The following is a 15,017-nucleotide window of genomic DNA, read 5'->3' on the forward strand; positions in this document are numbered from 1 at the left end:
GCGGGCCGGCACCCCAAGCGCGGCCACACCACGGGGGGAAGCCCGGGGCCAGAAGCGGAGGGGCAGGGCGCTGTGGACAGGGGCTGTCACGGGGTTTCTGCAGGAGGGAAAGGCGAGGCAGGTGAGCAGGCTGAGGACTGGCCAGCTGAGTAACTTCATGGGTTCTAGGGTGGAATGGCGACCCCAAGCGTCTGGACTTGACTCTGGGTGAGCTGGGCAGGTGGACAGTGGCTCAGTGTGAGTCCAAGTCCAGTGTAAAAGTTGGGAGGTTAGACCTTGAAGAAGGACTCCTGGGGTGAGAGGGCCCACAAGGGAGGCAGGAGGCCAAGTCCAGGTGACTGAGAACAGGGTGTGTCCCGCCTAGGCCTGCAGGGCAGATGAAGGCATCCAGTCTGCTGAAGGTAGAAACCCGGTCCATACAAGGGGTCCCCTCAGATGTCACCTGCTCAGAGGAGCCTCCCCCGCCTGCACAGTCTTCAGGGACAGCCTCCTCCACGCACATCTCCCCAGCAGACACCCACTTCATTTCCTGCATAGCATTCAGGATGCGACCACTTCTCCGCACCCAGCCATGGTTCCGCTGCCCAGAGGGAAAGCCCTCACAGGAGCCATCAAGCCCTGCACGACCTGGGCCCCACCTCTCTGTCTCCCCTGCCACCACTGGCCCCCCAACCCGGCCCTCTCCTCCTCCACCCTGCTCTCCTGACTTATCTGAACCCTGTGTGCTCTCCAGAGCATGAGTCCCTCCTCACACACTGTGTGTGCTCACTGTGTGTCTCACCCACTGTGTGCCTTCCACCCAGGTCAGTGCCCAGCACACAGTAGGGCTCAGTCAGTAGTGAATGAACAACTCTTACCATCACTGCTGGGAAGATTCTTGTCTGTGGCCTACAGCGTTCATACACCCGACACACATTCGCTGAGGTCCTACTGTGTGCTGGGCGGGTTCCAGACTCCAGGCACAGCAGGGAGTGAAGCAGGCAGGTCTCCATTCTCATGCAGCAGACAGCCTGGTGGGGCACACAGAGAAAATTAAGTAAAATATACACAATGTCCGGCGGTGATAAGTTCCATGGAGAAAAATAAGGTCAGGGAGGACATTTGAGCAGATTCCTGGAGGTGTTTAAGAAGCAGAGGAAGAGAGATCCTGGCTGAAAGATCAGCCAGCGCAAAGGCCCTGAGGCCACAGTGGGATGCACGTGGAGGGTCTTAGATGTCCTTGTGGGTTCTTTGTCCCACCTTGAGTATGTATGTTGTTTTTTATTTGTAAACATTAACCTCACCTTTGTAGCTAATTAACCTGCATCATTAATCTGTAAAATTTAGCCAGTTCTGCCTCAGGTGTTGTGGGAACAATGGTGAGCTAGTTACTTGGGTTGGTAAAGAATTACCATTGTCTGAGAAGGGTTTAGGAAAGTTTAATAGGGACACTGCTATAGGCCACATCGGGCCCCACAGACAAGAGGTGCCTTCATGAGCACCAAGGGTTGGTGTGTGGGGTCTGTTATTGGGGGTTCTGTGCACACAAGGAGGAGGGGGCTGCATGATCAATTCATGCACAGGTACCTGGTTGGTTGTGAGATCTGTCAGGGGCTTCCCTGAACAACAGGCTTTACCACTTTGATAAGGGCAGGATGTGAGGCCTGTGTTCCTGAGGCAATGAGTTTTCATAGAGTAAATACACATTAAGAGAAGATGTTTTATATCTTGTAGAAACGCAGGTGTGCAAAGGGTCGTGCAGTGGGGAGTGGGAGGTAAGGTGCCACTGGGCTCCAGGCATACAAAGAGCCCAGGGATGGGGCTGTATGCCTCTAGAGAGTGCCAGCTGGCTCCACACCAGGGACTTAATGTGGAAACAGGAGAACCTGGGTTGTCAGCACGTGTCTACTTAGTGACCTCCCTAAGCCCAGCTCTGTTAGGCACCAGGCAGCTGTGAAGTGAACACGAAGATCTCCGTCCTGAGGTCCCAATGAATGAACATCTTGACATCCTCAAGCCCCTTCTCCTGCACCACCGCCCCACTCATCTGGGTCTCAGGCTCTGACCATTACCTCAGTGGCACCTTTGTCCCCTAACTCTAGATCCTCTGGACATCTCTGTGCTGAGTTGTTCCAGGTCAGCGAACCCCAAACTGAGCTCTGCCATTCCCCCATGACTTCCTCTTCCCTGTGAAGTCCCCTCATGAAAGAGGCCACCACCAGTGGGATCCTTTAGTCCTGAGGCTCAGCCTTCCTCATCCCTCTGATGCCTCCCAGCCCATGATCCCGCTCTGGGGAACCCCCATCATCCTCTCCTCCCTGCTTCAGCCTCGGGCTGCACACAGACGCCCTATTCACAATCCCCCATGAGGCAGGTCCATGTTCACTTGAGGACAGAGTTTCACAAGTGGGCATTGCTGGGAATGAACAGCAGGACCCTGGAGCAGAGGACAGACGAGGACTCCAAATTCGCCAGAATACAGGTTATAGTGGCGGCAAGGTGTCCATAAATGATGAAGCTGGCATCACACTGCAGCCTGGCCCTCTGTTTCCCCAGGGTGCCCTGCGTTTCCTGTCTTGGCCTGGGGGGCTGCCTCCCCCTCACTCTCTGTTAGAAGGATGTTCATTCATTCACTCACACTCTCATTTATCATGTACGTGGGTTCTGGCTAGATGACAGCTCATCCTTGGAGACACAGCTCAGACCTCACCTCCATGAAGCCCTTTCAGATACCAAGTCCCTCCTGCAGCCGCTCTGGCCTCCCCTGGCACCCCCAGGGCTGGGAGCTCACTCTGATTACCTCTCCAGTCTGTGAGCTCTGTTAGAGCCCTGGGCCAAATATGGAAAAGGACTCAGAAAAATGTGCCAAAGGGCTAAGAAAAATGGTACTAGTTCTGTGTTACAGACAAGGACACTGAGGCACAGGGAGGGCAGTGGCCACCCAAGGCCACAGAGCTGGATCTCAGTGAGCCCTTCCATGGCCTGTTACTAGTTCTCCATTAAAGATGAGGACACTGAGGCACAGAGACGGAGCAGGGACCTGCTATAACCTTGGCCCCATGGCCTGTGTCCTTTATGACCAGCTCCATGCTGCCAGCAGGGGTGTAGGCCCGGAATGGATGTTGAAAGCAGCCTGACCCCCAGGGCCCCATCAGATGCAGGGTCACTCTCAGGAAACACTCCTCAACACCTACTCCACACCCCTGGGGTGAGGACCTCATTGCTGTTCCTGGAAGCTGGCTGTGCCTCCCTGTGGATTGTCCTGGGACAGCCCAGGAGAGGCTTGGGGCAGCCACAGGGCCCCTGAGGCTCCCTGTCCCCAGCTGAGCAGCTCTGGTCCCCTTGACGGTCCCTGGCAGAGGCCTGATGACAAGAAGTATCAGCCATGCAGCCAGGTGTGCTGTGAAGATGAGGAAATAAGGCACCATGCAGGTACATACAGAGGTCCAGGTATTCACTCAATAATCATTGATTCAGGCCTTCCAGTGTGGCTGGCCTGGGCCCAGGCCTGGGTGTCCAGCAGTGAATACAGTCAACCCCTTGAGACTCCTGGGAAAGCATTGCTCAGAGAGATGGGCCCCAGTGACCCCACCCTGCTCCCCATGAACAATTACACTAAGATGAGGCTGTGGACATGGGTCCCAGTGGAAGGTGAAGGGAGGGGAGGCACCCTCTGGTTCCATGAGCCTGGACACTGGAACCAGATGGCCTGGGCTCTGTAACCTGGGGTGGTCACCTCACTTGTCCTCTCTGTGCCTCAGTTACCTCTTCTGCAGAAAGGGGTGATAACGCCAGTCCCTGCCCCACAGATTTCCACAAGGAGTCAGTGAACTTCTCTTTCTTAGGCGTGTAGGACAGTGCCTGGCTACGGGTCAGGATACCGCTCACCTCACAGTAGTCTGTCCCACTTTATAGATAAGGAAGCCAAGGCTGAGGGGGTTATCAGACCAGCCCGGGCTCACCCCCTCCTCATACTCTGCTGACATCCTGTCCACCCAGCTCTCCTGTGTTCATGTCATCCTTTTGTCCCTCATGTTGCTAAGAATCTCTGAGCAAATCCGCATGAATGGAGACAAACCCTCTCATCACTTTGGTCTCTCTGGGCCATGGGCAAGATGGGGATATCAGGCTCCCCGAGACAGTCCAGGAGGCCCAGCATGTCCATCAGTGCACTTCCACTCAGCACAGAGTCGGTGTGAGGCCCAGGGCCAGAGGGCGCTGGAATAGCCCAGAATTGGGGAATGCCAGGTGCGTGGTGAAGCACACAGAGGCCCCTGGAAGACAGTGTTCAGGCAGCCAAGGTGCAGGGCCTGAGGGTGCCCAGAAGGGGCAGAGGACAGAGTCCAGCCTGGACACCAACCCCTGCTGGGCCCTGAGAGGGGATAAGAATTGGGACAAGCCAGGGCCCTGCTGGGACTCCTCCTCATCCAGCAAAGAAAAGACAAGGAGAAAAGTGCAGCTGACCCCACGGTGCACCCTGTGTGCGGGCGCTGCTTCCAGGATCCTGGAGGTTCCTCAAAAACTTGTAAAGTGGCTGCTTGTTCCAGCCCTGTGTGGGCAGAACTGAGGCAGGGAGGACAGTGACTCAGGACAGAGCTAGGATTCGGCCCAGTGTGTGCTGGGCCCCTCACTGACAGCAGCCTCTGGGCAACATGGACTCAGGAATTACCCCGACATCCCTCTTAAGGCTCCTGGCATGTTAGCAGGGAAGGTCCCAGGGCCCATACCCTCTCACGGGATTCCAACATGTGGGATCACCACGATCCTGGGAAAGGAGAGAGTGTGGGCTGGGCGTCAGGTCTGCATTAGACCCCAGTGCTGCCCCTACCACCATGTGGCCTGGAGGCTTTCCCCTACCTCTTTGTGCCTGGCTTTCCAGCCCTGACTCAGAGGACTGCTGTGCTTGGCCCACAGTAGGCCCCCAATCAGAGGAAAAAGCCAGCCCTCCCCCAAGAATCTCTCCTCTTACATGCCCAAAGCTAAGCTATGTGCTACATGTCACCAGAGCTGACCCTTGACAAGCAACGCAAGAACAATCCAGAAGCTCCTCCCTCCTGCCTGAGGCCCTTCCCTCCTCAGTGACAGTGGCTCAGAGCAGACCTCTGCATCCCAGAAGTCTGAACTGAGCCTTGTGACCTGGGGAAGTCCCTGTTCCACACAACTTGGTTTCCAGGTCCTTCCAACAAGGCACACGAGCACCTGCTCAGTGTTTTAGCGGCAAGGTCCTCCCTTTGCAAATTGCCCCATCACAACCGGGCTAGAAGATGTGAGCTCCGGACCACGTGACTATCAGACGCATGACTTCAGGGAAACATCCCTGCCCACACTGCACTCCTCAGAGCCCAATTCCTAGAAGAGGGGATGGTGACCCACAGCTCTGCAGTTTTATCAGAACACAGCCCCCACCCACCCACTATTGGAAACACGTGTGAGAAGTGAAGATTCCCGAGTGCCTGGACCCCCGTCATCCAGAAAGCAGAGGTCGGGGTAACAGACAGATGAGGAGAAAGTACTTTCAGACCATATATCTGATAAGGGGTTAACACCCAAAACATATAAGTAGCTCTTACAGTTCAACAGCAAAAACAAGCAATCTGATTTAAAAAGTGGGCAGAGGAACTGAATAGACATTTTTCTAAAGAAAACACACAGATGTCCAACAGGTACATGAAAAGGTGCTCAACATCACTCATCATCAAGGAAATGCAAGTCAAAACCACAGTGCGATATCCCCTCCCACCTGTGAAGATGGCTGTCATCAAATTACAAGAGATGACAAGTGCTGGCGGGGTTGTGTAGAAAAGGGAAACTTATGCGCTGTTGGTGGGAATGTAAACTGGTGCCATCACTGTGGAAAACAGTATGGAGTTTCCTCAAAAATTCAAAAATAGAACTCCCATATGATCCAGCAATTCCACTCCTGGGAATATAGCCAAAGGAAATGTAATCACTATTTTAAAGAGAGAATAGTGCCTTCATGTTCACTGCAGCATTATTTACAATAACCAAGATATGGAAACAACCTGTGTCCATCGACAGATGAATGGATAAAGAAAATGTGATACATACAGAGGGAGAGGCTTCAATGTTCCAATTTTACACATGAGAAAACTGAAGCTTATTTGCTTTGAATAATTGAGCAAGTGATGGTGGAATCTTTGAGCCCCAGTTTTCTGATTTCGAAGATACACCTCAACCCTGATTTTTAGAAGGTAGGGTTACAGGCTCTGGGACCCTCCACCTTCCACACTTGTAGTCATGCTCCGGGGCCACCATCCCAGAGGTGGCTGCGTAAACACATTTAATCCGCTTATTCTGCACCTGCTCAGCCCTTGGCTGCCACTCTGTTGTCACTGCCTGATACCAGCTGAGGTTTTATATGTGAATCATCACCAGCTACCCGCCCACCCCCCTGACATGTGGGGCAGGCCCCTCCTAGCCTGGTCATTCTAAATCTTTAGCTCACACATCAGCACAACTGCTTCAAAAGAGCCTCACTTCCTGTGTGGAGGTGTTGACAAGGGGAAGGGAAGGGAGTTTGGGGTGGTCTCTTACTCTGAAGGTGACACATGAAAGGGATACTTTTATGTCCATAATGGGACTCAAATTGAAGCTAAGAATGTGGTCCCAGAGAGTAGTAAAAGCTGAGAGGCTACAAAGCTGCTGAGAAAGGGGCTTGACTATTGGATTGCAAATGTGTAATTTAATTTAAATTATCATCCCCCTGGATGACAACAATTTTCCCCCAAGGTGAGAATTGGCCCCCTGACCCCTGGGCACCCCTCACTTCCAGAATGTAATCATCTGAGCATGGGGGGCTTTAACTTGGGGTGCTGTTCCCTCAGTCATAGGTGCACCTGCTCACATGTGTGCCCATGGACTGCAGTGCCCACATGTCAAGGCACCTCTCACACCTGGCCAAGGAGGCCCAGGTCATAAGACAGGAATTACAGTCTGTGGTGTCACACATGAGTCCCTGCAGGGGTGAGTGTTGTATAGAGAAGAGCCCACACCTCCCCTCCCCTCCCCACCCTCACCTCCAGGTGGAGTGCTGGACGGAGCAGGCTTAGCAAGCATCCTGGCTAAGGGTGGGGAGGCTGCCCACTCTGAAGTCATAGGTCAGATGGTAGGTTGGAGTCCCACCCCCACAGCTCACCAGCCAGCCCCTCTAGTCTGTTTTCTCCTCTGTAAACTGGAACCTAGTCACCCTCACCCTCAGACATGGGTGCAGCCTGTGTAAATTACAACACAAAGCCCTGGGCTGTTCCAAGTGCCCTGGGGTGTCCAGCCCCGAGGCCGGGCAGGTGGGAGAAGAGAGGTGTGGGTTAGCAGGTTTGACAGCAGAGCTGAGACCCGGCTGAGTGTGTGCGCACTGATATTCAGGAACTGGGAGCTGCCACTAGGCAAATCCATTCACTGAGGCCATGTTTACTCTCCCTTGTCAGTTACAATCCTCTATTTGAACAGAGGCCTCTGGAGTCTATTAGCCACATTATTGCCTGTCACCACACTGTTGCAGTTCCAGGGTCTCCATTTAGCCAACTTGAAAGAATAGTTTTGTTTTCTTTTTTAAACCAGTGACAGAAAACCAAGGTGGCTTAAAGAAGCAAACAGGGCAGGAGAGAATGACTTACTTAACTGAGACGTCCACAGGGAGACAGCTTCAGGCAGGGCTGTACCTGGTGCTCAGTGACATCAGCAGAAGTCATCCTTCCCCACCTCTGGGCTCTGGCATTGGTGCCATCTTCACATGGCTCTTCCTTTATGAGAGCAAGACAGCCACCAACTGCCACAGACTGATATCACCACTCCTCAACTCCCAACTGAAATAGAACTTCTCTTCCCCCAGGATTCCAGCACTGAGCCCTGACCTCTGTGGAGCCTGATTGGGCTGGTGCCCAGCCCTGAGCCAATCACAGTGGCCAGGGAGGATGGAAAATGCTGATTGGCCAGATCGAGGCCATGTGACCATCCTCTCCAGGAAACCTGTGAGCTGTTCACCTGTTTCCACAGTGGAAGAGTGTGATGTCTCCCAGAGGATCCTACTATTAGCCCAATCTGCAGTTGGCATGATGAGCTGGGATGAATCCCTCTGCTTGGTGACAAGTGACAGGTCACTTAGTGGTTCCTTGCTCCAGAGAGGGAGGCATGTCCACTCAGGATTGGTGCTTCAGGTCCAGAATATAGCAGAAAAGCCTCCAGTCTCCCAAAAGTTGGGAAAGTGAGCAGTGACACAGGAAAGGCACTCCTCTCTGTGGCCCTTGGCTTTCTCCTTGTTACAGTGGAGAGTGCATTGCTGCCCCTCACAGCCCACCTCCCTGCTGGGAGGCCGATGCAACAGGTGGAGAGTACTTGGAAAAGCCCACTTATTCTGAGGAACTGTTGTTGCTCCTGGTGATACTATTATTTTCATGCCAGTTGTGAGGTGGGCCCTGAGGGGTCCCTGAACTGGGGGGACAGACACCCACAGAAACTGGACCCAGTATTGCTGTTCATTCAACGATGATTTACTGAATACCTACTGTGTGCCAGGTTCCCAGGGTAGAGCAGTGATGCTGACAGCACAGGGTCTTGCCCTCCTGGGGTGGTAGACACCACAGGGGTACAGATGTGAGCAGCATGTGGAATTCTGGGGATCCCCAGGTAGGGGAGGCAGGCCTTGCTGAGAGTCACAATCTCATCTTTTCCGTCTCTGAAACCGTAGTGCTGGGACCTCTGATACCCTGCCAAACACACATTTCTCCCAGCTTGTTCTTAGGACTATTTCATCCAAAGCAAGGTGTGGATATGTTCAGGGAAGAGCTATGAAATGCATCTCCTTGGGGAAATTCTTTGCGGTTACAAGATCAAGTGTATGTACACCCTGCTGTACTATGGGGTCCTGAAAAAGGAACCCTTCCCACTTCTGCAACATTCTTCTATGTCCCCCTTTCCCACTCATATCTCAGCAACAACAATGACAAGTAAGTCAGGGAATGACTCATTGCCGGTCTCAGAGTTCTGTGAAATTTTACTGCCAGTCTCCACCCCCTAGGACTGACTTCTTATTACTGTTTAAAAATTAAACTTGTGGAGCTGGCAAGGGATGTGAGGCAGATACTGAAGGGGATGCACACTAAGCAGGGTCTCCCAGCTCTGGAATCCCCTTCACCAAAACCCACCAGGATTTGGGGAACTTTTACTTTCAACCCGGACCTCCACCCAGCTACCAAAACTGAGATGGGAGCAATGGTTGCTTCTTCTTGAGAAATCCCCCCCAACTACCACCCTGATACCCCCCTGCTACTGCCCAGGGGGATAACATTTTGCTGGGACTCCTTGGATCCTAAACCCGGAGGAAATAGGGGGCACTGAGAACAATGAGAGTCTTGCTCTAAAACCGGGAAGGTCCTCACCTAGCACAGAGATCAGATGAGCCAGGGTGCTCCGCTGGTTTTCCAGTGTTGCAAATCTACAGTCTTTTGCCTTTTTAACATCCCGCTTCTCCTTTAGGTGCCCCCATCACCCCACTTTGGCTTCAGGGTTGCAAAAGCAAGGAGCAATTTTTAAAAAGCACACTCAGACGCACACCAGAGGCAACTAGGGAGCGTCAGAAAGACGCAGGAGGGAAGCAGGAGGCAGGAGGAGGCAACGGGCAGGGAGCCACGGGAGTGGGAAACAGGCAGGTCCCCTCGCAAATCCCCCTCCTGCCTCACGTCTCATCGCTGGTCTGGCCGGGGACCGAGGAGCCAGGGGGCAGGTGGAGGATGGGGCTGGCCCTGGACAGCGGGCTCGGCCGGAGAGCAGAGGAGGTCGGGGGTTGGGAGAGAAACGCAGAGCGAGGGAGGCGGCTGGAGGAGGACGATCCCTCCGCGGGATCGGGCGGCGGTGTAGACGCCCTGGTCGGGCTCTGTGGAGTGCTGCTAGTTTTCAACCAGCTCTCACAGACTCCAGCCCCTCGGGAGCTCCCCAGGTGACTGTGAGCTTGGGCTGGGGACAAAAAGACCTGACAGTTTCAGCACTGCCACCCAGCCAAAGGGAACAAGAAAAGAAAAGCATTTCTCCCATTCTGTTTTTCTTTTAATTTTGTGCAGCCCTGCTGGGTGGGAGGGAAGGGGTTAGGCTGAGCAACCCCGGAGGAGAAGGCGGAGGGTCCGGGCGGGAGCCCGAGGACCCGGGGGTGGGCGGTGCGGACGGGGCTCTGAAGGCGCGCGCCGGGCGGGCGGCGCCGCGCGGAGGTGGCGGCGGGGACGGGGCGGCGCGCGGGGCCGTGGCCGGGGCCGCGCCATCCGCTGTCGCTGCGCTTCGCCGTCTCGGGCTCGGTCTGCACACCCGCCTCCCCGGGCGCGGCGGCGGCGGCGCGGCGGCTTGGCTCTTGAGCCCGCACACCCCTCGGTGGTGGCCCGCGGCCCCTCTCACACGCTCGGTCAGCGGCCCCCGCGCCGCGGCTTTCGGAGAAAGAGCTGCTGCGAGTGGCTGCGGCGCTGAGCTCAGTGCGCCCGGGGAGGCCGGGGGAGCCGCGCCGGCCGGAGGGTACCGGCTCCCGGAGAGGCCCTTTGGCTGGAGTCCGTGCCCCCTCGCGGCTCCCGGGGTGTAAGGAGCACATCAGAGAGAGAGAGAGATTTATATACATACATACATACATACATACATACATACATACATACATACATACATACATACATACATACATATTCATTCATTCATTCATTCATTCATTTTTAACTTGCACAGAGGGCATTTTGCTGGGGTAAATTTTTTTTTTTAATTTCACATGTGTGCTGTTCAGCCGCAAGGCAACCCGAGGCAGGTGCCCAGGCTGGTGGCTGAGCTCCCGTCTATGGGTGGGTGTGGAGGGGGCAGGGGGAGCTGGCTGAAGAGGGACCCAGTGAGGGCTGGTGTGGAAGCCCCCTCAAAAAATTAAACTACATTTCAATTTTCTTTTATCAGAATTATCTCTCATTCTTGTTATTTTTGTATATACGCATAAATATTAAATATATATGTATATACATATACAAATACTTACATATATATACTTAATATTTAAGACATTATTTTTGGCAACACAATTTCCAGAATCAAAGTTATCTTCTGATTGATGTACATCTTTGTAATAGTGTTTATTATTTCATTAACTATAGGAATTGACTGAAGGATTACTAGTAATATATTATTGAAGGAAAAAATGTTCCATTTTTATTCAGCATAATGTTCCCTGGTTTTGTCAAGACAAATTCAGCAACAACTCTTACTGTAGGCATATAAGCAAGTATGAATCGATTGCAGTTGATTTATCTTGTTGATTATTACTTGTTTCCAAAATTTCCTTCAGCATTTCCAGGAACACTTTGGAATCCTATCTTTACCTTATAATTTAAAATAATAGATCATTAGCAAAAGACCAATGCTCAGCGGTGTGCTAAAGGATTCTTTGTAGCCTGTCTTCTCAGTATGTTTTCTGACACGGATTCCAGCTGATGGCCTTGTCACACTGACTGAAACATTGCCATCTCTGCAGTGTGAGATCACAAAATTTGACTGAGGAATGAGTGATCACTGAAGACCCTCTTCCACTTATGACACTGACAATGTTTCCTGCAGTGAGAATCCTCCCATGTCCTGCAAGTGTCACTGTGTGAGGAATAGAAACCCAACGTGTAATTGACTGAATTGATTCTCCATTAAGAATTATTTTGTGCAATCTAAGTGCTTTCTTCTCCAAATAAAATAAAGCTTTTCCTTCTTTTGTGTTTTAGAGATTATTCCTGTTTATCATTTTCTTGTGTGCACCCAGGGCAGGAGCTTGGATGAAGGCTCACCCAGAGTCATTATAGACCTGTCTGCTCAACAATGAGAATATGTTCTTATGATCAATGAGAGCATTTTTACATTTGTTGTGAACATTAAGTTTCTCTATCATGTGAGTTCTTTGGTATGAATAAAGATTAGTTCTCTGGCTACTGCTTTTCTTACATTTGTTACATTTATATGGTTTCTCCAGGGAGGGCTGGACTTGCGTATTTCAGGGCGGTTATGTTCTGCTCAGTCCCCAGTTGTTTATGGTCTGTTTATTGTCTCTTGAGGGCAGCCCTCATTAAGAAGAATGAAATGCTGTGGGCCTATTTCAAAACAGTTGCTTTCTTTTTCCCCTGTTGGAAGTGAAGCACATTGTCTCCAATTGTCAATGTGAGAACCTGGTAGGAATCCTGAACAAAAGTGGGGGGCCTCCTGGAACTGTGCCCCCTGCAGTTTTTAACTCTCAGACTGGAGCATTGAGCCTCCAGCAGTTTGTCAGCTACGGTTTGGGTTTCCTCCCTGGGGTCCATGTAGGTTTCTGCTTGTGCATTTCTACTCTAGTCAGTGAATGTCTTTGTGTCCGTCTCTCTGTCTCTCCAGTTTGGGGGGTGGCAATGTTCCCTGTAATCTCAGTTCTCTGAGGCTTCTAACAGGAGTCATTGATTTTGTTTGTTTAGTTAGTTTTTCACTTGTTGTTAGATAGAGTTAAAAGTTCTACATTTTTACATCCTGAATGAGAATGAATTCTGAATTGTACTTTTTTATTTTATTTCCCTGAAAGTTTTGCTTTTTAAAATTGTTATTAATAAAATAATCATTCTTCATTTCATTCTCAATTCCTAATTATGTTTAAATTTTTATTAAAATTTACTTTATTTTAAATGATTCAAACCTAATTCACTTGTGTTTATCTTTCTTTTCTTTTAACTTACAAAGTTGAACGTTTAATTATTGCATTTTTGAACACTTTTACACTCTATTAATTTGTTCAAACCCAAGTTTCAATTGCATAATTGTGTTTCTGTTTTAGGGAACAATGCCCTTGGAATTTTGACAGACATTACATTGAATATACATATCGTTCTGAGTAGTAGAAATATTTCTTAACAATAATAGTTCTTCCAATCAATGAACATGAGATGTCTTTCAATTTACTTGCATATTCTCCAATTTCTTTCATCAGTGTCATACTTTTCTGTCTCTGGTGGTTGGGACTCTGGGACCGGAGTGGAGAATGGAGGTGGGACAACCCAGGCAGCTGCTGAAGCCACTATTGATTTGGGGGCACACCCTTTTCCTCTCACCTGCACTAGCTTAGACTTCCTGCTGCACTGAAGCTATGTGGAGAAGAAGAAAAGCAGCATCAGAGAAGTCACGACCCCTCAGCCAGAATTAGCATAAGTCCCTAGGGGTGCACAGCGGGGCTCCTGGCCCATGTCTGGGTAAGACTCTGGAAAAGGGATCCTCAATCTGGTGGAACCCCTTAAATGGAATTCCTGATCTGGAAGGTGCCACCTGGGTAGTGATCACGGGCTTAGTGGGGCTTGGAAGCCATTCTGGATTTCTGTAGTTTAGTTTCAGCTTCTGGTCTTTCTGGTTTCTGAGGCTTCCATCTGCTGACTGAGGTCGGCTTTGTGTCTTGTGTTTAGAGATCAAAATGGGTGACATCATTTCTGTTTCATCACAGTCCCTTGGGAAGAATTTTGATTGCTTGGTTCAACACTAGGTACAGCCCCATGACTAGGGGAGAGGTGGTATTTTACTGTAATACCGCATGCCGTATGTATACACTTCAGTGAGTAAGAAAAAGTTGGAAGCAGTTTTCAGTAAATAAATGTGTGAGGAATGGAAATGCTTTTTGTTAAAAGAAAAAAAAAAGATGATTTGGCCTCAAGCTCTTTGTTTCTGAACGGAAAAAAATAAGGGACAAAACAACATGGATACAGAAAGTTGAAGGAGGTTTGTGGAAAAGACACACTGAGAAAAGAATTTTGTACATGGTCAGGATTTTCTAAGAAAATCTAAGGCTTGATTAAATGTAATTAGATAAACGGATTTTGTTAAGAGTAGACAGATGCAAGATCGCATTTGTTTTTACTCTCTGTTAGTGAAACAAAGATTTCTTTAACTGTTGAGTGGCTTCTGATAACAGATTATGTGAATTTCTTTGTCTTTAGGCAATCCGTTCCCTATCTGCTCTTGAAATATTTTATTGTAATTCTGGTTAAACGAATAAGAATTGTTTTGCAATGGTCTATGATCTTATCTGACCAAGTATTTTAAAACTCTGACAAACTTCCCAATTATCAAATATTAATTAAGTTTCTTTGACCTCCATCTAACTTTGGAATGTTTCAAAGAGCCCCTGGAGCATCCCCAAAAGAAATCCCAAACTGATTGCATTCATTTGATATGTTAAATTACATAGGAAGCATTATTGAATGAGTGATGACAAAATATCTTACATTATATTGTACATGTGAATGTTATTAACATAAAGATTCTAAAAGTTTTATGGAATTCCTAAAATTTGGTAAGTCCTGATAAAATATTATCAATCATAATTCCAATTATTGTCTTAAAATGTATGTCACAGCATTAACCACATTTCTTTGTCAGCTGCATTGTAATCAGGTCTGTAACCATGCCTTCCTGAGCCTTCTGTCACTCATAGACAGTTATGCTTTTACTCTGATGCCCTTGAAAAAGTCTCCTTTTCAAAAGGTTTATGGAAAGCACTTTTTGGATAAGTACAGGTTTCTGATTTTCAGATCATACCACTGAGCTGGGTAAGAAATTAAAGAAATCTAATGGAATTTTTTATTTCATAAAACTGTTAACAAAATATTAGTTACATGAAATGGAGTAAACTGATGAATATAGTTCCAATTTTTGGTTTTGTCTGAAATATTCCTGGCTTTTAATCTTTATTTTCCAGATATGAGGTAATCTTCCCCTGAAGCTAATTATGGCTTACAGGAATTTGGTAAATTACACCTTTGCGAACAGAATTGAAGCATTTATCTTTTCCTTCTACCTGAGACCTCCAGGAAACTCTTAGGTTCCTAGCAGCCTTTCCAAGTGAATGAGGAAGGCCACTTCATGGCAGCTGCAGGAACCTCAAGACATTTTGGAACTCAGGAAGAGAAAACTCCACCTGGGCCTGCAGGCACCGCAGGTGAGGACTGGAGGCACAGCTTTCCTGGCCTTGGGAGGCCTTTTACAAGTTTAACTTGAGGTCCCTTATAAAAAGTTCCAGC

This window comes from Camelus bactrianus, unplaced genomic scaffold (genome assembly GCF_048773025.1).
Source record: "Camelus bactrianus isolate YW-2024 breed Bactrian camel unplaced genomic scaffold, ASM4877302v1 HiC_scaffold_34, whole genome shotgun sequence".
Lineage (NCBI taxonomy): Eukaryota > Metazoa > Chordata > Mammalia > Artiodactyla > Camelidae > Camelus > Camelus bactrianus.